This window comes from Diabrotica virgifera, chromosome 2 (genome assembly GCF_917563875.1).
Source record: "Diabrotica virgifera virgifera chromosome 2, PGI_DIABVI_V3a".
Classification (NCBI taxonomy): Eukaryota; Metazoa; Arthropoda; class Insecta; order Coleoptera; family Chrysomelidae; genus Diabrotica; species Diabrotica virgifera.
The window spans coordinates 59,167,418-59,192,648 of NC_065444.1; the positions used below are offsets into that span (position 1 = coordinate 59,167,418).

A 25,231-nucleotide genomic window follows, 5' to 3' on the forward strand; every position below is an offset into this window, starting at 1 on the left:
AAAAAAGTTAAAATTAATTTTTCCCGAAAAGTGCTCGGTTTTTGAGTTATTTCACATTGAAATATTCGATTTGGAATTTGACGAAGAAAAACCTACTTTTCATTAGCTACAACTCTGCTTCTACTGGGTCTACAGACCTCACTCATACACCATTTTTTCAATTTTTTATAAGCTATATTTTTGCTAAGAATATTTTTTGCAATAAAATACTGACTTTTTGAGTTATCTCCGAAAAACCGTACAAAAACATGTCTTTATTTGTTAAAAATGAACATATTCACTCGCAAATAACTCAAAAAGTATTGATTTAGCGAAAAAACTCTATAGAACAGAAGTTGTTTAGAATTAGTCATTTTATCAAATTCCGGTCTTATTTTGAATGTATATTTTTCACCTTCGAGAGGGGGTATTCCCCTCCATTTTTGTAAAATGGAGGGGATGTAGAATTGTAAACTTTTTCGAATATAATAATAGACAATTTCAACTACCTATTCCCAAATTTTCATCCTTCCTTTATTTATTTTGCGGTCAGATTGTTCTTTGATCGGGCTAAAAGGCCTCAGATGAGATGGAGCGACCGCGACGACCTCAAAAAGTGTGCCGGATCCAGATGGATGACCACAGCGCTAGATAGAAACCAGTGGAAAAGAGACGGGGAGGCCAATGTCCAAAGATGGATAGACTAAGGCTCGAATATAGATAGATAGTTTGTTTTTTATCTATATGTATTAAATTCTTCTTTCAATGTATCTTCCATTTTTCTATTCACCATACAATTTGTCTACTTTAACTCAAGCTCCAGAAGTATGAACTCTGATAGAGGAATAGCATATTTTGCACTTTGTAAGTTGTTGTAACAGGTGGCTGGTGTTGCAATAGAGCTCCCAAAAAATTAATATTTCCGCAAGTCCCCACCTCTTGCTATACTACTCATCCATAGATCGATCCGATATACAGCATATTTCAGTTTAAGTAGCAGATCCATTTATAATTTTAAACTACTACGTTAGCTTTTTTGTTTTCTGGTTTACGGTCTGAACCATCGACCACTAGATTATTCACAGCGAAGTAAATGCGATTCGTCCTGGGCCTCGATTTTTGACCCTTCGCTTCGTTATCGAACGTATTCGTTTCGTATCTGTTTAGTATACGAAGCGAATACGTTCGATAACGAAGCGAAGGGTCAAAAATCGGGGCCCAGGTCCGCTTGGCTATCTGCCGACTCATTACCTTACTAGTTTAAAACTAACATACTGTTTTTACAATATTTAGGTACGAGAAAACCTCGACCAAGCTCTTAAGATGCTACTCACAGAAAAGGCTGAAAAATCATCCAAAAGTCCGTATTTTCTAACAAAGAGTTTCATAGACAAAGATTTCTTACCTCATCAACCCACAGACGCAATCGTTAAAGTTAGATTATTTTATCAGTCGTGTATGAACGAAGAGATTCTAAAGAAAAGAGGGGAAGAGCCATTAAAAAGGATTTTAAAAGAACTAGGGCGTTGGCCAATATTGGAACCAAACTGGAGGAAAAATGATTTTAATATAATATGGTTGTTGGCAACTTTAAGGATGTTAAATAATGATATATTGATAGCCCAATGGGTCGGGCCTGATATGAAGAATTCGAAGGAATATATTGTGCACATTGACCAGACTACTTTAGGACTGCCATCCAGGTAATTTTATATTGTTATACAGGGAGTAACGAAAATACAGATCATAAATTTAATCACATTCTGGGACCAAAAATAGTTCGATTGAACCTAACTTACCCTAGTACAAATGTGCACAAAAAAAAAGTTACAGCCCTTTGAAGTTACAAAATTAAAATCGATTTTTTCCAATATATCGAAAACTATTAGAGATTTTGTATTGAAAATGGACATGTAGCATTCTTATGGCAGCAGTATCTTAAGAAAAAATTATAGTGAAATTTAGACACCCCATAAAAATTTTATGGGGGTTTTGTTCCTTTAAACCCCCCAAACTTTTGTGTACGTTCCAATTTAATTATTATTGTAGTACCATTAGTTAAACACAATGTTTTAAAAACTTTTTTGCCTCTTAGTACTTTTTCGAAAAGTAAGTTTTTATCAAGATATAATAATAATAATAATAATAATGACTTTATTGCTTTTTTTCAAAAAAAAATACAAACTAGACAAACAGTAATAATTATAATAAAGCAAAAGGCGACGTTCGCTCTTAGATGATGTTCCTAGAAACACCAGCTAAGAAGCGCTCTTCCACGTAACCGCAATACAAATAATTACTATTCTAGTGTAACCTATAGACCTATTTACATGCTAAAATAAATTTATCGTATATGATAATAACACTAATTATCTATTTTTATTGAATAAATTTTTATTGAATAAACTTTGCAATCATTTAAACGAATGTAGCCAAATTTACTGGTTTATAATCTAAATTTTAATTTTATGCTATTATTAAATAGAGACTTTTTTACGTTGGATTTAAATTGAGAGATGGGTAAAGTTTTGAAATTTTCAGGGATCATATTGTACAGATTAGCAATATTGTAAGAGAAGCAAGATCGAAATAACGAGGTTTTATGTTTCGGTATATTAAGTTTATTTTTGAATCTGACATTAATATTATGTACTTCTGACCTTTTTTTAACTTTTTTATATAAATAATAGGGCTTTTTGGTTAGCATTATTTTATGAAATAATACTGATCCGTGAAGAATACGCCTGTTACTAACATTTAACCATCCTAGATCTGCAAGATGCTTAGAAGTTGGATTTCGACGTCTGATACCACAAATGAAACGGACACACATATTTTGAATTCGTTGCAAACGATTCTGATCTAGTTGTGTTAATGCTGGTCCATATATTACATCACAGTAATTAAACTGTGAAAGCACTAGACTATTGCAGAGCATAATTTTAGTGGTTCTATTAAACATTTGTCTATGTGAGAATAAAAGTTTTAAATTACAAAATGCTTTCTGAATTATTGATGAAATATGATTAGAGAACGTTAGGGAGTCATCTAATATGAGTCCCAGGTTTTTTTCACAATTAGATAGAATTAAATTTTCGTTATTGATTTTTAAATGTATTTTATTATTTACTCGATTTTTCTCTATTCTACGTCCAAACAGCGTGGCTTTGGATTTTGAGGGATTTATGCCTAAGCAGAATTTGTTTGAAATGTCTGAAATAGATTTTAGTTCTTTATTAATTTTAGAACAAGCATTTTCAACTTCTGATTCTTTAAACTCTAAGTACAATTGTGTGTCATCTGCATAATAGTGAGATTTCATATAATTTAAATAACTTGAGAACTGGGAGGTGTATATCGAAAACAACAAAGGTCCCAATATAGAACCTTGCGGAACTCCTCGTGATAGGTATATTTTATTTGACGACTTTTTATTTAAAAACACGCTTTGAGATCTTTGATCTAAATATGACTTCAACATTTTTTGCGCTTGTTTACTAAAAGACATAAAATTACATAGTGAGAGAAGTAGAGGGTGGTTAATTTTATCAAATGCCTTCGAGTAATCTAATAAAACTAGTATGCACAGGTTGTTGGAGTCAATATAAGAGTAAATGTCATCTAAAACTTTAAGAAGTGCGGTAGTGCAGCTATATCCAGGACGGAAACCTGACTGATGTTCTGGTAGGAGGTGAAATTTGGTAATGTGTTGCCTAATTCAGGGGCGTCATTTGGGCGTCCAGGGGGGGGCATTTGCCCCCCCCTGGCCCTAAAAAATGACTGAAATTTACAAAAAATACATCAATATTCATCATAACATCATATATAATGTATTGTATATATAGTGCTTGCCCCCCCCAAACAAAATTTCAAATGACGCTCCTGGCCTAATTTGTTCATCCATCACTTTTTCTAGGATTTTAGAAAAGGTACATAGAATGCTTATGGGACGCAGCTCATTGTAGTCAACAGGACTATCAGTTTTTGGAAGAGGTATGACTTTCGACTCTTTCCAAACAGAAGGGAAAATAGATTTTTGTAGACAAAAATTAAATATGTGAGTAATAAATGGTAAAATGTAGGGGCAACAATAAAGAATCATAGTGATATTAATGTTATCATGTCCAGAAGCGTTTGATTTTATTGAAAGTATTTTTTCATATACCTTTAACTCATCAATTACTGTAAAACTAAAATTATCAACACCAGGAATTTTAGAAGAAGAATAGTGGTTTAAAACGTCAGCATCAGGAATGTCGTGACCACCAATACCATGAACGAAATAATTATTTATAGAATCCGGATCTTGCAAATGATCAGGAATAAATGACGACGATTTTTTATTACTAATGATGTTATGCTTCTTCATTTCTTTCCACATATTTTTTCCTCGCCGTAACTGAAATTCAAAATACGCCTTCTTTTCGCGTTTAATTGCATGATTAACTTCATTACGAATTGATTTGTAAAAATTCCAATGATTCTCATTTTTTGATTTTTTAAATTTTAATAATGCTTTATCCCTTAATTTCATCATATACCTTAATGTGTCTGTTAACCATGGAGCCTTTTGTCTTGTAATTTTAATTTGACGAAGAGGTGCATGAATTTGAAATAAATTTAGAATAGTGGAATTTAATACGTTGATTTTACTTTCAATATCATTAAGTAGATAAATTTGTTGAAGGTCGGAAGCTGCTAGATCTCGATGAAAATAATGCGGTTCAAAATTTCTAAAGTCACGAAAAGTGAATTCAAAAGGTTTAAATTTTTTTATACCCGGTGATCCAAAGTAACAAGATGGCATGGAGTGATCTGATACTAAAGGACACTTAGTAACTTTTACATTACTGATTTTTAAAGCTTCCGTACATAATATAATATCGAGTAGTTTTGGACCTCTTGTTGGTTGGTCAACAACTTGAGTAAGGCTGTAAGTGTCAAAAATTGACTGTAGAGTTCTACATTGTAGGCTACTCGGTTCTAAAAAATTAATATTAAGATCCCCAGCAAAAACAATATAGTCATACGATGGCGATAATGTACCTAAACATAAGTCAAGATCGTTAGCGAAATCGTGATAAGAAAAATCATTAGGCCTGTAAAGTGAACCCAAAGCGTAAGTTTTATTATTATAACAAAACGAGATCCATAACTGTTCGGAAGTAATATTGTCCAGATTAGTAATAGGTTTAGGCTTTAAACTATTTTTAATATATACAGCAGTACCTCCACCTATTCTCAAAGATCTATCCCGTCTGAAAATTTTGTATCCCGGTAAATCGACTACTCTATTTACAATATTTGGTTTTAGCCAGGACTCCGATACTGTAATTAAGTCAAATTTATTAAACACAGCATCTTTAAAAGCAATAAAGTTAGCCAAGATAGATCTTGCATTTATATGACAAACAGATAATGGCTCATTCATTTTATTAAATAAGTACAAAATCTATCAAAATATATTCAAACTAAATAATACCCAAATTTAAGCGTGTTGAAAAAACGTATTATGAAAATAAAAAAGAAAAAAAAATTTACAGATATACTAAGCTGAAAAGAATTGAAAATAAATGTACAATTTTAAAATATTGTTTTTTTTTTAGTTAATGTTGTGTATATAAGCATTCATATAATTTTTAGTTGATATATTGACGCATAGTTACAAATATTGATATGAACGACATAAAACTCATTTAATTATAAAAATAAATAAATTCCCTAATCACCAGAATACAAAAAAAGAAAAATAAATTAGTATAATCTAGCATAAAAATCTAAGAAACAAAATTAGAGTTCATTCCACCAAAAAGAAATAAAGGAGCCTTTGTTTCTGGTTTCTCGTTTTAGGGCTGTAGTTAATTTTTCCTCGCTTCCGTTTCTTGAACACTGGCTTCTCACTCTTTGGATCGAAGTGCCGGCCTCAGTATGTTTATGAACAGTAATATTTTGGTTGGATTTAGTGCTACATGTATCGCTTTCATCTGAAGACGGCGAGTCTACTTGTTGTTCTAGGTCTTCCAAATCATCTACTGTGTATATCTGGTCCTCTATTTCTAATTTATAACCTCTTATCTTAGCTCGCAGGTTCTGTTCTCTGGCTAACTTTAAATGTTTTGAGAGTTTTTTTTTGTATTACCCTGTCCTCAACGGATGCATCATTTACTATTGATATACCTGTTCCTTTTAATTTTACAATATTTTTATACAGATCTTGCTTTCTTAAAAAGGAGACAAACTCGAGAAATACAGGCGACTTTTGAGGATCTCTTTGTGTTTGATAGACGTTGTTGATGTCTTCTGCTTTGAGATTTATCTCTAAAAGGGAATTTAATTTTGCAAGAACTTCTGACAGTAAATTATTCTTATCTGTGATTTTGAAGCCAAATATAACCACATTATTTTTTCTTATCTTTCTATCTAGAAAGCAAACTTTATTTTCAAGTTCAATTACTTTTTTATTTTGTTCTATTATTTGCGAAATGTTTTCCAGACTAGCTGCAATTTCATTTTTAATTTCAAGTGTTTGTTTACTAGTAACTTCTTTAATCGCGTTATGTATAAGATTGGTCAGGTCTGAAACGGTAAGTTGAGATATATTTGTAGCTTCGTTAATAACGTCTACCATTATTTACCGCAGTGATTCGTCTATTAATTTTGGTGGAATTGATGTCTAGCAAGAATATTCGACAAAAAGTGACTTCAGCTACTTTACTGGATTTTAGTCTTTATTCGCTTCTATTTAAGGATTTTCTGCAATTTAGGTGTATTTATCTAATATTTTTAACTCACTTTTTAGATGAAGATGTCCGTGCACTTTTGTGGATTAGTTGTTGAAGAACTCACTTGTTTTTATCATTTTTGTACCACTTAAATTTACTAAATAGCAGGAGCGATTTTATACACGTGTATACACCAGCAAATTACTCGATGAATTTTTCCTATATATATATTTGAAATAGTTGTCAAATCCACCACATATTATTTGTATATGTGGTGGGTTATAAGTACGATAATGGAGACTTGGTAATAATAGGAAAAATTATTTATGATTTACATTTTTAGGTATATTTATTTTGAATCATAAAAAGAAGCCACATCTCGATAAAAGGTGCCTTCTCGAAAAAATACAACGAAGCAAAAAAGTTTTAAAAACACCGTGTTTAACCTTCGGATGACCAAGGAGGGTAAATTTGGACCCCAGCGTATGTTTTTCTTTAATATCATTCTAGATATCCTCAAATTTTGAAATAAAAAAAATCCCCTATATTTTACGAATAAAACATATATTCTGAAGTTGATGTTTAGTAAAATACCGTCTATTATGTGGAATTCCAAGTAGTTTTACACTGCGCGTTATCAAAATCTATTTTTAGACTGCGGTGCATGTTATGTACGAATCATGACATTCCTGTCTGCTACAGTTAGTCATTATTATTATTTCCTGGCGTATATTATTATAGTTTCTTAGTATTTTGTGTACATATAATACCGCATTTACACTCAGTCCCATTGGACAGGGAATTGGGCAGGGAAGTGGACAGCGTGAATGTGTAAATAGCTCACTCGCGCTGCTGTTGCTCATGCTACTGCCATTGCACGGCGCTCCCTCAAAAGTCGATTTTCGAGGTGGAAGTCAAAGGACTGGCAGCGCGAGCGCGACTAAGTATTCACATTAAACCACTCTCTCTCTCACTTGCCGCCGGCAAAGCGGCAAGTGAGTAAGGGAGCAAGACGATGCTGTCGTCACATTCCATTCTTGTGAGTCGTTCGGTTAATGAGTTGTGAGGACATTGGCGAGGAACTGATGTGAACACCTCACTCGCGTCGATATCGTATTTCGGGCAATATTTCCGACAGCGGCAGCAGCAGTGGCAATGGCTGAGTATAAATCCGGCATAAGATATGGCCCGCAAATATCTTACTGAGGCTGAGTTACAGGAAATTGTTACTGCTAGCGATTTTTATGATGATATAGAAGATGAAATAGTATCAGAAAACGAGGATGTATTGTTAGATAAAGATATAAATTATGAAAACATTCATTCCAGGTCATTTTTGACCTGGGATCAATTTTGACCTGGGGTCATTTTTGACCTGGGGTCATTTTTTACCACCGTTGGTCATCCGTGTAACAAAAAAAGGTTGGTCATCGGAAGGTTAACTAATGGTATCGCAGTAATAGTTTAATTGGAACGTACACAACCATTTGGAGGGTTTAAAGGAACAAAACCCCCCATAAAATCTTTATGTAAACATGTTAAAAAAGAAACCGCAACTCGATAAAAACTGCCTTATCAAAAAAATACTAAGAGCCAAAAAAGTTTTAAAAATATTGAATTTAACTAATGGTACCACAAAAATAATTTAATTGCAATGTACACAAAAGTTTGAGGGGGTTTAAGGGAACAAAACCCCCATAAAATTTTTATGGGGTGCACAAATTTTACTATAATTTTCCTTTAAGATATTCCTGCCATAAGAATGCCACATGTCCATTTTCAATAAAAAAATCTCCAATAGTTTTCGATATATTCGAAAAAATCGATTTTCATTTTGTAACTTCAAAGGGCTGTAACTTTTTTATGTGCATATTTGTACTAAGGTAAGTTAGGTTCATTCGAACTATTTTTGGTCCCAGAATATGTGATTTAATTTATGACCTGTATTTTTGTTACACCCTGTATAGTATAGTATCATATGACAGTATAGTTTACTATAAATGGTGGTGACCATTTTGAGTTATTGTTAGGTCATTCTGAGTTATTGTTAAGAGTCAGAGGTAGCGCGCTAAGAAGTAAGGAAAGATAAGAGTAGGAATCTCAAGATTCCTAAGAGGAACCTAGAGCTTCCACGAAGTGTCTCCAGCGCACTTTATTTCTCGCTAGTGGTTTGAGTTAAAGCCAGAATTTTCCCTTTTTTTTCCCTGCATGCAGTACTTCCTATTCCAATTTTTTTAGGTCTTCTACTTTCCGTCGTACTTCAAATCATATTGGAAGGTAAAGTATAGGGCAAAAGCCAGACCTCGTGGCTGAAGGACCTGAGAAGATGGTTCGACCGCTTATCCGCAGACATTTTTCGTGCAGTAGTTTCCACAGCTATAGTTGCCATCAAGGAGACGGCGCAAGAAGAAATAGACTTTCCGTCGGCCTTGAAGATTCCAATTCAGCGAAGTCCTGGCAATATCATCTGGAGGTCTACGCAGCGTTGTGGCCGTGCCATCTCCATTTTCTTCTAACAATAAAACACTGAAAACGTTTGTTTTCTATACTTCCACAAAATTTATTATAACTATGTGACTACAGCTGTTTCGGCAGAGTGCCTTTCTCAAGTGATTTAGTTTACTATGTGTTTGCCTTTTTAAAGTCTTTAACTGAACAGGTTGAGGAGTGATGAGCTGTTTGTCTGGAGTTGGTCGTTCAGAATTAAATCTGTATTTTTCAATTTTTTAATTTCCATAGATTCTGATATAGATATCTTAAGGCCTTTATTTTGAATATACAGGATTTGAAACTTTTCATTAAAAGAATGATTATGATCCAGAAGGTGAAGTGCGTATGTAGAAGCCTCTGTTTTTTTATTGTTGAAAGCCCTTTTGTGTTCTGCTATCCGTTTGTCAAAGGTTCTGCCAGTTTGACCGATGTAAGTTTTCGGACAGTCACCACAAGTTAGTTTGTAAACACCACTCTGTAGTTGCTTTCTCTTTCGGCTCTTATTGTTCTTAATATATTTGCTTAAGTTGTTGTTAGTTCTGAAAGCTGGTGTTATTCCTTTCTTTTTTATGTATCTGGCTATTTTTGTTGTTATCTTGTCTGTTTTCTAAGGTACTGGGTTCTTTCTGTGGTGGTGGATAGACTAATTTTAGGGCTTTCTTATGGAGTTTTTGGTTTAAAATTTTATTAATAGTTTGTTCGTTACAGCCGTTGTTTACTGATATTTGCTTAATGATGTTCAGTTCTATTTCGAAGTTATTTTTTAACATGGGAATTTCTGTCAGTCTATGTATCATGCTATGGTAGGCTGCTAATAATTTGTGTTGTGTAGGATGGTATGATGAATTGTGTATAGTTGTGTCAGTATGGGTAGGTTTATGATATACGGAGAACTTATGTTTGTTGTGTAGTCTGGTAATTGTTACATCTAGAAAGTTTAAGGACTTATTCTGTTCTGTTTCTATTGTAAACTCAATACTACTATGAAGTGAATTAATGTATGATAGAAATTGGTCAAGTTGCCTGTTAGTTCCTGTAAAGTATACTAGTATATCATCCACGTATCTCCACCAATATTCGAACTGTTTAAATACGGGATGTTTAGAAATTGTTGTTTCAAGCTGGTTCATAAATATATCTGATAGCAATGGGCTTAGAAGATTACCCATAATAAGTCCTGCACTGTTGTTTGTATATATTTGATTATTGAATTCAAAATAGTCTTGATTTATGCAAATTTCAAGAATGTGTAAAATTTCAGATGCAATGATCGGATTTGTACTATTATGGTCTAAAAGATTTTTAACTAGAACAAAAGTTTCTGTAGGAGGAACACTAGGAAAAAGATTTTTTACGTCAAATGAAATTAGTCTAGAGTTGGGCAATTGAAAATGTTGTATTTTATTAACTAGTTCTAGTGTATTTTTTACGGTGAATTTAGGTGAAAATTTAGTGTATTCTGTAATAATATCTAACAGTTTTTTTGAAAGTTTCTTCGTCTTATTTGTTTTGACATTTTCTTGGTTGGTTTGGTTACATGAAATTGAGGTATTTGCCACTTTAGTTGGCCAAAAGACATTTTCTTAGTGAAAATGTGACTGATACAGTAAACATTTTTCTAACTTTCAAACTTGCCAAATACTTTAAAGGAAAAAACCTTCGGTCAGTACCTTCGGCCAGTAGGAGAATAGTCAACATTAAGCTTAGCGATCGCAATTCCAACGAAGAAATAAGAAGACGACCAGATGCGATCCAAAATATTGACATGCTAAAATGGAACTGGGCATAGAAAGAATTGGACGGAGCGAATTCTTGAATGTCGACCAAGAAAAAGTAAGAGAAGTAGAGACCTCAAATTAGATAGAATGATGCAAGCAAATTGCTGGCCACGAATGCAGGCCACTGCACAATAGATGCTTTAGTTTTCTCCCAACCACAATCTGACTTTTTTAATTGTTTTGAGACTTCCCATTATATTGTCTTAAGGCGAACGGAGCAAATGTTCTTAACTCATTTGTCGCCAAATGTTCTTAAGGCAAACGGAGCAAAATGCAAAATTTTGACGCATGTCAAAATTTTCAATGTGTTTTAAATGTATTAATTTTTTTCGAATCCTGAGAAAATAAGTATTTTTGAAAAATTTAAACGCAAAATGAAATACATACTACTCTTACAAAGAATGAGTGATAATATACCTATTAAAAGAATATGGGAAAGTAGAAATATAGAAAGGAAAAAAAACGTGGTAGACCAAGAAGACAGTGGAATGCAGTAATAATAGATATTTTAGAAAAGAGGGGAACAACATGGAACGATACCAAAAAATTAACAGAGAATAGAAAGATATGGAAGAAATTTGCGAAGAACGAAAAATAATGAAAGAATCAGAAACAGATCCCTACACCTCAGGGTAGAAGGGATAAAGATTATAAATATATGAAAGATTAGTTTATTACCGAGGGTCGAATATCCCTTAGAATAAATAAAAAGTTTCTTTTGAATGAAATATTTGCAATTAAAAATCACACTAAATTTTCTCTTTTATTTTTACCCCAGTAACTTATTAAAATAAACAGTATAGAAGTTTTCAGGGACTTTCAGCCCTCGGTAATAACGTAATCTTTCATTATGCGTTTAAATTTTTCAAAAATATTTATTATTTTTCTCAGGATTCGAAAAAAAATGAATACATTTAGAACAAATTGAAAATTTTGACATTCGTCAAAATTTTTTCATTTTGCTCCGTTCCCCTTGATAAAAGGTCGTGTTATGAGCAGTGTCAACACTCTTCGCGTTGGTTTTCTTCGTACGCCAGTCAATGGGAGCAAGAATAGGATATAACCTCCGAATTCTATCCTACTGCATGGATTTTAATTAAATTTTGGGCCTAGCCTCTACTTATCTCCTAATTCAAAGTCTACCCTATGCCGATGTGTGCTTTTATCTTGGGGGTGGTTCCCACCCCTTCTCAGCGGTGGAAAATTTTTTGGTTAAAATTATCACGTAATTCGCTAGAGAACCTAATTCTAAGCAAAAACTGATCCATATTTTTTTTTGAAAACTCGAATACTTTTTGAGTTATTCGTGGTTGAAAATTAGCCATTTTCATTGAAACATAATACCTTTTCGAAAGTTTTTTTGCGAATACCTTAAAAACTATGCATCCAACTAAAAAAATTATATTCAACATTTTTGTAAGCTATAAAAAAACAAAGAGACACTTGCCTCCATAACTCTTCTAGTTATAATACAAAAAGAGATATGGTAGGTGAAAATAGTTTGTTTTTTGGTACATTCTCAAATTGGTGTATTTAACTTGAAATAACAGAGAAACGGTCGATTTTACGTGTATAACGCTATCAATACCTTTTGTAGTGCTTGAAAAGACCTTTAAAATGAGCTATATTAAAGGTCCATTACATTAAAACTAATCGAGATATGCTGCAAACAAAATTGATAACTAATGTGTTTTAAGAAAAAATGAGAAGGAATTTTAACACCCATCCGCCAAAATGTAAATGCAGTTCCTTCTACAATACCTTTTACTATAGTGTTATTTCTATGTTCAGAAAGTTGGACGGGTTTAAAAAGAATGGTTTTTGAAAAAAAAAAGATAAAATTATAGAGAGCATTTTTAAATGTTCTTAAAAATCTTGCTTTTTCTCCATAACTTGAAAATGATAAGAGATACAGTAATGACAAATAAAATGAAAATTTTTATCTGAAAAAACCCTATATTTTTGTGTGGTATCTTTTTTTCGTATCTCTTATCATTTTCGAGTTACATGGAGAAAAAGGAAGATTTTTAAGAAAATTTTAAAAATGCGCTCTATAATTTGATCTTATTTTTTTTCAAAAACTATTCATTTTAAACCAGTCCAACTTTTTAAACATATAAATAACACTATAGTAAAAAGTATTGTAGAAGGAAAACGATGTATTTAAATTCTGATGGATGAGGGGTTAAATATACTTCTCATTTCTTCTTAAAATGCATTAGTCATCAACTTTTTTGCAGAATATCTCGCTTAGTTTGAATGCAATCGACATTTAGTATTGCTCATTTTAAAGGTATTTTTAAGCACTATAAAAGTTGTAATTATCATTATACACCTAAAATCGACCATTTCTCTGTTATTTCAAGTTAAATACACCGATTTGAGTATGCAGCAAAAAAACAAACTCTTTTTACGTACCATATCCCTCTTTCTATTTTAACAAGAAGATTTATGAAGGAACGAATCTCTTTGTTTTTTTATAACCTACAGAAATATTTTATAGTTTTTTTGTTAGATGCATAGTTTTTAAGGTATTCACAAAAATCCGTCCGAAAAGGTGTCATTTTTCAATGAAAATGGCCAATTTTCAACCACGAATAACTCAAAAAGTATTGAGTTTTCAGAAAATAATTATAGAACAGTTTTGCTTAAAATTAGGTTCTCTGCCATTTTTCGTGGCTATTTTAACCAAAACATTTTTCACCCCCGAGACGGGGTGGGAACCACCCCCAAGATAAAAGCGCACATCGGCATAGGGTAGACTTTGTTTCTTGAGCTATTTCCTACTTACTATGAAAATATCAAGTAAATCGATGTAGTAGGATGGAATTCGGAGCCAAATACCCTCATTGAGTGCCCTACGTATTCCACAGCTTTTTCCTGCTCAGAAGTCGTTATTTCTTAAATCTGCGCTGATTCTTTCTCACCGGAGCGTACTTTACAATATTTTTTGTTTGAACATGTACAAATTATTTGTTAACTTCTAGAGAGTACTTTTTGGAAGAAACCAACATAAAATACATCCAGGCATACAGAATCTTCATCCTGACAATAGCAGATCTGATGGGTGCTAACCCGAAAACAACTTCAAAAGACGTCGACGACATCATACAATTCGAAATGTCGTTGGCTAAGATCATGGCATCTCCAGAAGAACGCAGGAACATCTCCGAAACCTATTTGAGAATTGATATCGCAGCTTTGACGATGTATTTCCCGCAGTTTGATTGGAAGACTTACTTCGATTTAGTTCTAGGAAATGATATCGATCTGATGACTCCAGTGGCATGCTATTGCACGAAGTATTTAATGGAACTTATTTATTTGTTGAGCAACACTGAACCGAGGGTGTTGCAAAATTATGTGCTGTGGAGATTTGTGAGACACAGAACGAATAATTTGGATCACAGGTACTATTTTGTATATACAGTATTGGAAATCTTTTTTCGGAACATATAAACTTTCAATACAATAAATTAGATTATTGATTTTCAATTAACCAGTGTAAATTTCAAGACAGCGCACAGTGTGTCGATGAGCCTAGCTAGGAGGACAAAAGTCATATTCAAAATTAAAAGAATTATTATTTGAATATTGTAAACAATACCCCAAAATATGCTACTCTAATATTTGTTTATGTCTAACACATCCCATCGTTGAGTAATAGAGCCCAAAAGTACGTATTCTCATTGTAATAGAATAAATCAGTTGAATTCGGTACATCATTTCAATCACACGAAAGTAATGTTTTCCTTTCCTTAATTTTTAAAGATCAATTGTTGAAGATGGCTAATGGTTATGCTGGTGCTCATTTTTTCTAACCCAATAAATCTATCAAATAATCAAACAATATTAAAAAAAGTTTTTATGATGAACGAAGGAAATTTACTTCGTTTTAAAACTTTGGAAGGGTGGCAATTACTTGTACCCTTTTGTATCCGGGCTAAATTTTCAATATATCATAGCTGGACCTTTCCCATTAATAATAATACTTATTATAACCTGCACACGCTTGCACATCATTCTTTTTATTTTTAGTAATAGCGTCCAAAGGTACGTATTTTTATTGTAATAGAATAAATCAGTTGAGTTCCGTTCATCATTTTTTCACACGAAATTTAAGTTTTCCTTAATTTACACAGATTAATTGTTGCAGATGGATAATATTTGTGCTATTTTTTTCTAATTTTTTTTTATATATTTATGTTTATACCAATTAAGTCGGCATCATATAGGAAAATTTTTTATTCTTAGTTTTATGAAAAAAGTTATTCTTTATAAAAAGTTGTGCATGGTCTAAAACTTAAAATACAACCATCGCTTATCAATTTTTTTAAGCCGTATACGAGGTATATAAAAAAATATGAATTTTACTCAAGAGTAAAGTAGCTTTATTTTTCACAATATTGAAAATTGTTATAAAGAAAAGTTCTTTGGAATTAAGAACTATATTTTAATATGCAATTTCATCCTTCTAATTGAAAAAATTTTGAATTTTTTTTATGGATAATCAACATTATTTTCAGTTATTTATATTATGATAACTCTTTTATTATTAATTTTACGAAAAAAATGTATACTTTATAAAAAGTTCTGCATGGTTAAAAGCCTTGATTGTATTTTAGGTTTTAAACCATGCAGAACATTTTATAAAGAATAACTGTTTTTTCGTAAAATTAATAATAAAAAAGTTATCATAATTGAAATAACTGAAAATAATAATGGTTATCCATAATTAAAAAACAAATTCAATTTTTTTTTTTCAATTAGAAGGATGAAATTGCATATTAAAATATAGTTCTTAATTCCAAACAACTTTTCATTATAACAATTTTCAATATTGTGAAAAATAAAGCTACTTCACTCTTGAGTAAAATTCATATTTTTTGACATACCTCGTACACGTATTTTGCGCAAAAAATGCGCAATAACTAGCTCTTAAAATCTACCAAATTTCATTTGCATATCACAAACCGTTTTAGAGCAATAAATAAATCGTCAGTTTGTAAGAACAATTTCAACACCCCCTATCTCAGAAACGAAGTATTTGCGGGCATAAGTTTATAAAGCAAACTGTCATTATTTTATCATGCAGAATTACCCCTTAAAGCTTGCCGTACTTATTGAAACACACCCTGTATTGACGAAAAACAGGGGTAGTTGTTAAAGTGCCTAACTTTTTTATTATCCAACATAAGCGAATGAATAAAAAAACAGAATGTTAAGAAAATCTGTGGCTATAGTTGGGTTTTAATTTTAGTATTTTATAAAAGCTAGAACATTCCACAGGGTGTTCCAAAGTTTGAGAAAAAAACACAGTTTGATTCGTACACCCTGTATACAATGACAATGTACCTGTCTAGCAACAATATTATTACAGCGATATTGATAAAGAATAAGGCTATAACATATTAAAAAAATTACTTAAATCGGACATCAGGTTTAGGAAATACAAGACATTAAAAATGACCTATTTGTTGGGGTGCCCGTTTTCTCTGCCGGTGAGTGTAGTTGTATTTATAATGTATTAAGTATAGAAAAACTTTTGTTTTTAATTTTTTTTATTTATTTTCTAGGCTTCTAGACCTCTCTGATTCAGTTTTTAACTAATAAAAATGATTTATTTTATTATCAAAATATATTATTGCTCGATACAAATGTAAATATGATGAAAAATAATTTTGTCCACCTATCTTGTTCTAATCGACACACTGTGCAACGTCGCGAACGTCGTCGTTCTTCGACTGCACTGAACTGGGATATCTGATTTGAAATTAACCAGTGTAAATTTCAAGCTAATGTCGCGATGTTTTAAAATTAATTCATTTGTTCGACTGTAATCCCTTTTACCACTGACTATCGTACCTTCGCAAGTAAACGATGCAATCCAATGGGGCACCTCAGTTCAGTGCAGTCGAACAAATGAATTAAATGATATGAAACATCGCGAAGTTGTCTTGAAATTTACACTGGTTAATTGCAAATCAAGAATCTAACTTATTGCATTGAAAGTTTCTATGTTCCAAAAAAAGATACCGTATATGGTTCGTACAGTATAAATACAGTTGCACGTCATCCGCGTCATAGCAAATGACGTCACATGATACCAACACAAAATATTTAAGTCGTAGATCAGTTCCATTTTAGAATCGTTTAGCTAAGTATACTGGAATTACAGTCATTGACCGCCATCCTCTTACGTACGTTTCACCATATTTAGGAATTATCGGAGAGGCTCTATGGTCTTACAGAGTAGACAATGGTAAGAGGATGGTGATCATCTCTTAACGAATTGAAATATAAGATGTCTTTTCATTTTCATTTTTTATTAGTATTACTGCTATCTGAGTACAGGGAACCCAGATTCGTTGGAATTTTTAGTTTACCTAGATGAATAGACAGGTAGTGAAATGCAATTTTCACTAGTATTCTTCTAATTCATCGTTCGTCTGCTTTGCAAGTATTAGAAAGCACGAATACAGGTGTTACCGGAAATTGGTCCCAATAGAAATCTTTTGTTCTTCGGAACTAAAGATTGGAACTTTTTATTTATTCATCGCTTTATTTAATTCATATTTTCACAGATTTTTAGAAGCTAAGCAAAGATTTTACCACATATTATTCGGAAGAGAAAAAAGCCCACCACGATGGCAATTTTGCGTGACTCAAGTGAATTCTAACATGGGAATGGCTCTAGGCTCATTATTTGTTAAGAAGTATTTCGATATAAGCAGTAAAACGGACACTATCGAAATGACCAGAAGGCTGCAGGAAGCTTTTAAAATAACTTTGCAGGTAATTATCCACGTTCCAAATTTATTCTGTCCCTTATCTGCTATGTTCTTTCTTGAATCCATATATTTCATGATTTCCTGCCTTTCTGTTTTCTTACGATTTGTCTTGTTAAAGATCCATATTTATTTTTTTGTGTAGGGTAAGTATCAGATCAAGAGATATTTTTTTTAATTGTAATGTTAGTAGTACTATCATTGTTTATATAGTAATAGTTGGTTAACACAACGAATAAATTTGTTTGATTCTAATTGAGACAGTCACCAGATGTCGCCACCATTTCTGTCAGGGTCGCAACGTCACGCGTAACTACGATAAATCCAAAATGCATAGACACCAAGTTGGATACGATATTATTCATAACACACCAACTCGCGTACATATTAACGCCAAGTGGTATATCGCAGATGGGAAAAATTTTTCATTCCTTGGACCAAGCTGCGCAGAAATAGATTTCCACGGATAATGAAGTCTTATGAAAGAAATTTACGTCACCCATATTAAGAAATTCGTGGAAATGTGTCTCTGGCATGAAAATGAAAAGAAAAAAATTCTCGGTCATATTGACTGAGCTACCTGTGGAAAATCTACTTTCTCAATCATATTGACCGAGACGGCAGCGAACGAGTTAAAAAAATCTCAATGAATTATAATGTGACAATAAAATATTATTTTTTAGGAAAATACCTGGTTGGATAATAACACAAAAGATTATGCAAAAATGAAACTGGATTATATGGATTTAAAAATCGGTTTTCCAGATTTTATTCTAAATAAAACTCAGCTAGATCTTCGATACCATGATGTGGAAGTTCACGAGAACTATTTTTTCGAGAACGTTTTAACTTTTCTGAGACATCTCACGAAGGTGGAACAAAGAAGAATGGGGACATCAGTTAACAGGACTCTTTGGAGTACACCTCCTGCTATTGTTAATGCATATTACAGCAGAAATAAGAATCAGATCATGTTTCCCGCAGGTAAGTATACAAAAATACGACATAAAATATCCAATCTAAAAATAAATTCATTAGAAAACATCTTCATTGGTTAATTAACGCATAATATTAAAAATCATGGTAAGTCAAATAATTTTAATGTACAGCACAGGCGGTTCTGGAGACTCTAAAGAAGAAACATATGTCAATCGATGGTGGTGGCCCCTGAATCAAAAAGCTCAGGCAATAGATTGTTACTAAGGATTCTGCATTCGGGCCTAAAAGACAATTTTCTCTTTTCCCTTTTGTTTAATGTTTCGATTTTTGTGATAATATATTATTGTTATCTCCAATATGTTGTAAAATTTATCGAAAGAACGGTAAAAAACCCTGATCTTTTTATCATTTTTTGCAAACAAATTAAAAACATGCTAGTTGTGCTTCATTTTCGAACTAAGTTGGGTTAGAATACGTTGTGCTGAATGTTAAAAGGCGTTTTTCAAGTTTATTGAGTGTTTTTCCTTTGAAATGGACCACCAGCAGCAAGCAAATGAAGTTTGTCAGAAGGTGACTGTATTAGAATCGTTACTCTTTGTGAAGAAGAATACCGTTAAGTTGAATCCACTGAACGGTTTAATATCACTCACTCAACCATTTCAAGAGCCATAACACGTTTTACTGTTACTGGCAATAACTCAAGAAGGCCCGGCCAAGGCCGGGTCAAGGTACAAGGGTTACAACTCCTAATCAAGACCGGTTTTTGACACTTCATATACTGAGACAAAGGTTTGTTACCATTACCTTTCTACAAAATGAATATTTGGATCGTTATAACTTTAAAATCAGCTAAATTACGACAAGGAGAAGACTTGCTGCAAACGACCTGATCCCTAGAAGAGCACACACTTGGCCCATTATTGATCAGAGATCATACAATGATCAGAGATCAGTGCTTATCGATGAATCCAGGTATTGTCTTTTTTCTGCTGACATGTGGAACAGAGTGTACAGAAAACCTGGGGAACGTTACGCACAGTGCAACACTGTAGGAACTGTACAGTATAATGGCGGCTCGGTAATGGTGTGGGATTAATTTGGTGGCTCGTACGGAGTTAAAATAGATCATGGACGGCTGACATCACACAAGTACATTACAGACATTTTAGAAGAGCATGTCGTGCCATTTTCTCCATTTATTGGGAATAATTTCATGCTTATGCAGGATAATGCCAGGCCACACATTGCAAAAATTGTGTACAATATCGTCAGGAGGTTGGGATTCCTCCCATGGTTTGACCTGCGAGAAGTCCCGACCTCACCACCAATAGAACATGTTTGGGAAATCGTAGGGATAAGACTACGACAACTATCTAATCCACTTAAAACATTAGATAAACTGTTTTTGCGATTAGTTGAAATCTGGGATCAAATTGATCAAGATGAAATAAGAACGGTAATTCTCAGTATGAAAGATTGTTCTCAAGCCGTAATAAATGCCAAATTTTTTTTTTTGTTATGCTTTATTTAACAATCAGAATACATTGGCATCCTATAAGTTAAAGTGTTGGCTTGGGAGCTGGGCCCCTCATTGGCGTGAAGGGACTCCCTCCAATGAAGGAGTCCTAGATAGTCTTCATGTCAGCTGGCCATAATCTCTTCAACCTTCTGGCAATTGGAGCTTGTACTAGCGGCTGTAATACTGCGTTGGGGTGTGTTTCCATTTTCTCGTGGTGTTTGTTGTACCTATCTTTAATGACATCTGTGATGAATGGAACCTTCAGGTCTTCATGTAATGTTAAATTCGACACGAACCAAGGTGCATCTGTGATCATGCGTAGTATTTTTGACTGGCTCCTTTGGATGATAGCAATATTAGATTTGCTTGCACATCCCCAGACTTCGATACCATACATCCATATTGGTTTGATTATGGTGTTGTATAACAGCAGTTTATTTTCCAAACTTAGTTTTGATTTTCTACCTATCAACCAGTAGAGTTCTTTGACTTTCATGTCTATTTGTTTTCTCTTCTTTGTTATGTGCACTTTCCAAGTAAGTTTAGAGTCTAGATGTATGCCGAGGTATTTGGAAGAGTTGTTTTTAGCAATAATTTTGTTATTTATGTATAGTGATGGACACTGATCTTTTCTTGTAGTAAAGTTGACATGTACGGATTTAGCCTCATTTATCTTAATTTTCCATTTTTTTACCCAATTTTCTAGGTTTGCTAAGTCATTTTGTAGGATGTTGCAAGCTTCTACTGGATCTTGGTGAATTGCTAAGATGACGGTGTCATCCGCAAAGGTTCCTATGACAGTGTGTGGAGACGTAATAATATCTGATGTGAATAATACATATAGAATGGGACCCAGGACACTGCCTTGCGGAACTCCGGCCTTGATTGGGAATTTTTGCGAATATTCATCATTCACTTTTACAAGAAACTGTCTGTCGTGAAGATATGATGCGAGCAGTCGATAGAAGGATAGTGGAAAGATTTTAGATATTTTGTATAAAAGTCCATCATGCCAAACCTTGTCAAAGGCTTGGCTAACATCCAAGAATACTGAGGGACAGTATTGTTTTTGTTCTATTGCTAAATTTATTGAATGTGTTATTCTGTGTATTTGCTGAACTGTTGAGTGGCCTTGTCGAAAACCAAATTGGTGTGATGGAATCCAAACCTCAGGGAGTACTTCCTTATTTATTCTTTGAAGTATGAGTCTTTCTAGTAGTTTTGACATAACTGGCAATAAGCTGATTGGCCGATAAGATGAAACTTCGTTTGGGTTTTTGCCTGCCTTCAGTATTAAAATTATTTCTGCTGTTTTGAGTTGCGTCGGCCAGTAGTTTAGTCTCAGGATAGCATTGAAAATGTACATCATGAGTATGACTCCTCTGCGTGGCAGTTCTTTTAACATTTTGGAGGTTATTTTATCGATCCCTGGAGATTTTCTTGGATTTAGGAAGTTAAGTTCATTTTGAACTTCCTTTACAGAAAGTTGTTTGGTTGCGGGTATGTTGTTTGGGATATTTGAGAGATGTCTAGCTATTTCGTCATCAACTACATCACAGTTTGGTGTGAATACATTGGATAAGTATGCACCAAATAGTGAAGCCTTTTCTTTATCGCTTCTTGCCCATATAGCTGCAGGATTGCTGGTGTCACGTACAGGAGAATTCTGCATTTGAGGCTTGTTTTTGAATTTGCATGGTTTCCAGATGGAGTTATCACTTCGGTTAAGACCCTTCAAATATTCATTAAATGAACTTTCACGCAGTTCTTTAATTTTTGCTTTTAGTCGACTACTGGCTCGGTTGTACACTGTTCTGTCAACAGGTGCTTGCGTGCGTTGTAATCTAGCTCTTGCTTTTCGTTTTAGAGCTATGAGTTCCTTCACTTCTTTAGGTACAGAAATGTCTTTCTTTTGGATGGTGGGACGAGGAGTGGCTTGTTGTACTGATTCTATTAGGAGGTCATTAAAAGTTGTGATCGCCCCTTCGACTTCATTGGGCTCCTTTAGTCTGATGTCGAGTTTTACTTTTTCTTCAATTCTGGTACGATATTCTTCCCATTTGGTTTTCTTATTATGTAGTCTTGTGGGAGTTTTTCTATGTAACGCTGCTGTTCCTATTGAAGCTATTATAGGAGAGTGGTCAGAAGAAAGATCATAGCTTGGTATTACGTCTAAGTAAGGAGCTGGTAACCCATTTGTCACAAAAAAGTCAAGTAAGTCAGGAGTCTTAGCAGGATCAGTTGGCCAGTAAGTTGGAGTTCCTGTTGACAGGTATGCGTAATGCTTCTCTTGAATCACTGATGCCAATTCTCTACCTTTGGTTGTTGTAAGCCTAGACCCCCATAAAATGTGTTTGCTATTGTAATCACCGCCCGCAATAAATTTGGATCCTAGTGTATCGAAAAAATCACTGAAATGTTCCTTTTTTATGTTGTGTCGTGGTGGACAGTAGACGGCGGCAACTTTTAGATTATATGAGTCCATGCAGACGTTGACAGTTGTGGCTTGTAGAAAATTTTCAGCATATTTTGGCATTTCATGGTGCTTTATTGTGTTTTTTATTAGGATAGCAGTACCAGCATGTGCAGTGTTGTCTGGGTGATTGCTGTGATATGTTGTGTAATGTGGAATGTAAAAGTAGGATCTGTCAGTGAAGTGTGTTTCGCTGATGAGAAGCAGGTCTATGGAATTGTGTTTTAGAAATATTTCAACTTCTTGTTTGTGATGTAGAATGCCGTTGGCATTCCACAGTGCTATTCTAATGAACTTAATGAATTTTATTTATTAACGTAGTAAGCATATTCATCACCATGGTGTTTTGATGAATAAGTTGCTGAAACATGGCTTTGAATTCATCTAAGAATCTATGTAGCATATCTGTTGTGGTGTCACATTGATTTTGCTGAGTATAATTGTTGGATGCTACATTTGCATAGGTCACATTATTTCTTACCGGCGTTGTTGTTGGCTTGGTGGTAAGATTAGGATGGGCATTTGGGCAACCCTGACTGCTGACTGGCTGTACATTTTGCCTATTATTTTGATTATTAGGGCGTCTCATTATGTTGTGATAGTAGCTACAACCTTTATAGTTGGCTGTATGGGCACCTCCACAAAGTGCACATGTTGCTGGAGTGTTCCTTGTTTTTGTGCAGGTTGATGTACTATGGGCTCCCCCACACTTAACGCAGACAAAAGGTTTATAACAGTAACCCTTGGTGTGTCCATATTGTTGGCATCGCGTGCATTGAGCTGGTCCATAGTTAGGTTTTGGAGGTTCTACCTGTATGATTAAATTTTGCATTTTTTGTATTTTATATACGTCTTTGTTATTTACCGCAGGCTCTAAATCCACAAAGAACAGATTAAGAGGCTCCTTAGTTCTTTTGTCCTTGGCATTGAGGATATTTCTGACTTGATGGCCTTTTGCGTTGAGTTCTTTCACTATTTCTTTTGTATCCATAGTGTGGTGAAGGTGTCTGATCACTACTCGGAATGCACGTTCTTCTTTGAGTTGGTATGTGTGGTGTACAATTTTTTTCTCACGCATATACGTTACTAGATGCCTGTAAGTCTCAACAGTATCACTAATTATTTTAATTGTATTATCTGCAAGTGTTTTTGTACTGTAGTGCACATCATCAATGGCATCTCTTAAACTTAGTATCATTTTCTGGTAATCTGTTACTCCGTACACAAATATTGGAGGAGGTTTTATAGTTTTAGCTTCGGTGATATCTATTTGTTGGTCTGTTTGACTCTCTTCTACAGTTTCTTCTACAGGAAGCTGACTATATCTATTGCTTATATCTATGTCGGAGTTTTGTGAGTTGCTTCTTCTGATCTTCCTTCTTTTTGTATTCGTTACTTGTTGCCATTCGTTCTCGTTGGCTGCGTGTTGTTCTAGCTCCTCATCGTCACTTGTAGAGGACAATCTGTGATAATATTTCTGACTGGTTGATGGTATATGTTGTGATTTTTGGATCATTGGTACCTGATGTATGTAATTTTGTTGATTAATTGGTACCTGCTGAGAGGAATTTGCTTGAGAAGCATCAAAATGTTGTTGAGATAAACAAGAATTATTATTATTCAATGCTGCTTGAGTTATTGGTTGAGAATTAATAAATTGTTGTACTTGCATATTTGTATCTGCTACACCCTGTATGTTGGTTTGCGAAACTGGCTGGCTAAAAGAATCTCCAGGTCCATTACTAGCTGGTAACACATTCATGTTTTTATTTCACTTAAATTAGCACTGGGTTCAAAAACTCATTAAATTTCAATGTAAATGAAAATAAATATTTCATTAATTGTTTTTAAATTGTAGGTATCGGTTTTTATCAAAAATTCCGGTTCGAAATTTTTATCGTGGCGTACGTTGCTTGATGATTAAGGCAATACATCCGCACAGCACGAGAGGCGATTCGGTACTAAATGCCAAATGAGGCAATACTCTAAAAAATGTACAGTAAAAATGTCTAAAAACTGTAAAAATTTTCAATTCCGTCATTTATTTATGTTAGGTAGTTTTACTGTAATAAATTGTTCGTAAAAAAAGAATTTTTTTTTTCAGATGTACTAAAGGCAGATGTCAGACACATATGTCGGTCAGACGGCTCAGTTGGCTGAGGCGCAGTCGATCGACAAGTTTAGTGGATTTGTCATCGAGGTTCGAGCGCCAGCTCGGTCATTTGAAATTAATAAAGAAGGCCAACGTCGTAGTATAAAATTCAATAGAATCTACGACTTTAAATAGATTAGTTGTTGTGGAGAACCATTTCCTCAGGTTCTTTAACCATGATATTCTTCTTCTCCCTATACCTCGCTTTACGAATACTTTGCCTTGAAGGATTATTTTCAGTAGTCTGTATTTAGTGCCGTTTCTCATTATGTGCCTGAGATATTCTAACTTTCCCTTTTTAATTGTAATACATCTATTAATACAATTATTAATACATCTAAAACTTTCTAATAATTTCTGGGGATATAATTATAAAGGAAATACAAACATT

The 25,231-nt window shown here is 33.7% G+C and overlaps 2 protein-coding genes across 4 annotated transcripts in view; one reads left to right on the forward strand and one right to left on the reverse strand.

Moving 5' to 3' along the window:
- LOC114337406 (GTPase-activating protein CdGAPr) overlaps positions 1–25,231 on the reverse strand; it is a 697,382-nt gene that overhangs the window by 15,351 nt on the left and 656,800 nt on the right. The gene's annotated exons all lie outside the window — the stretch shown is intronic.
- LOC114337711 (neprilysin-4) overlaps positions 24,721–25,231 on the forward strand; it is an 8,796-nt gene continuing 8,285 nt past the window's right edge. The window contains exon 1 of the mRNA XM_028288227.2: positions 24,721–25,231. This exon is cut by the window's right edge and continues 253 nt beyond it. The gene's annotated coding sequence lies outside the window, so the exon portion shown is untranslated.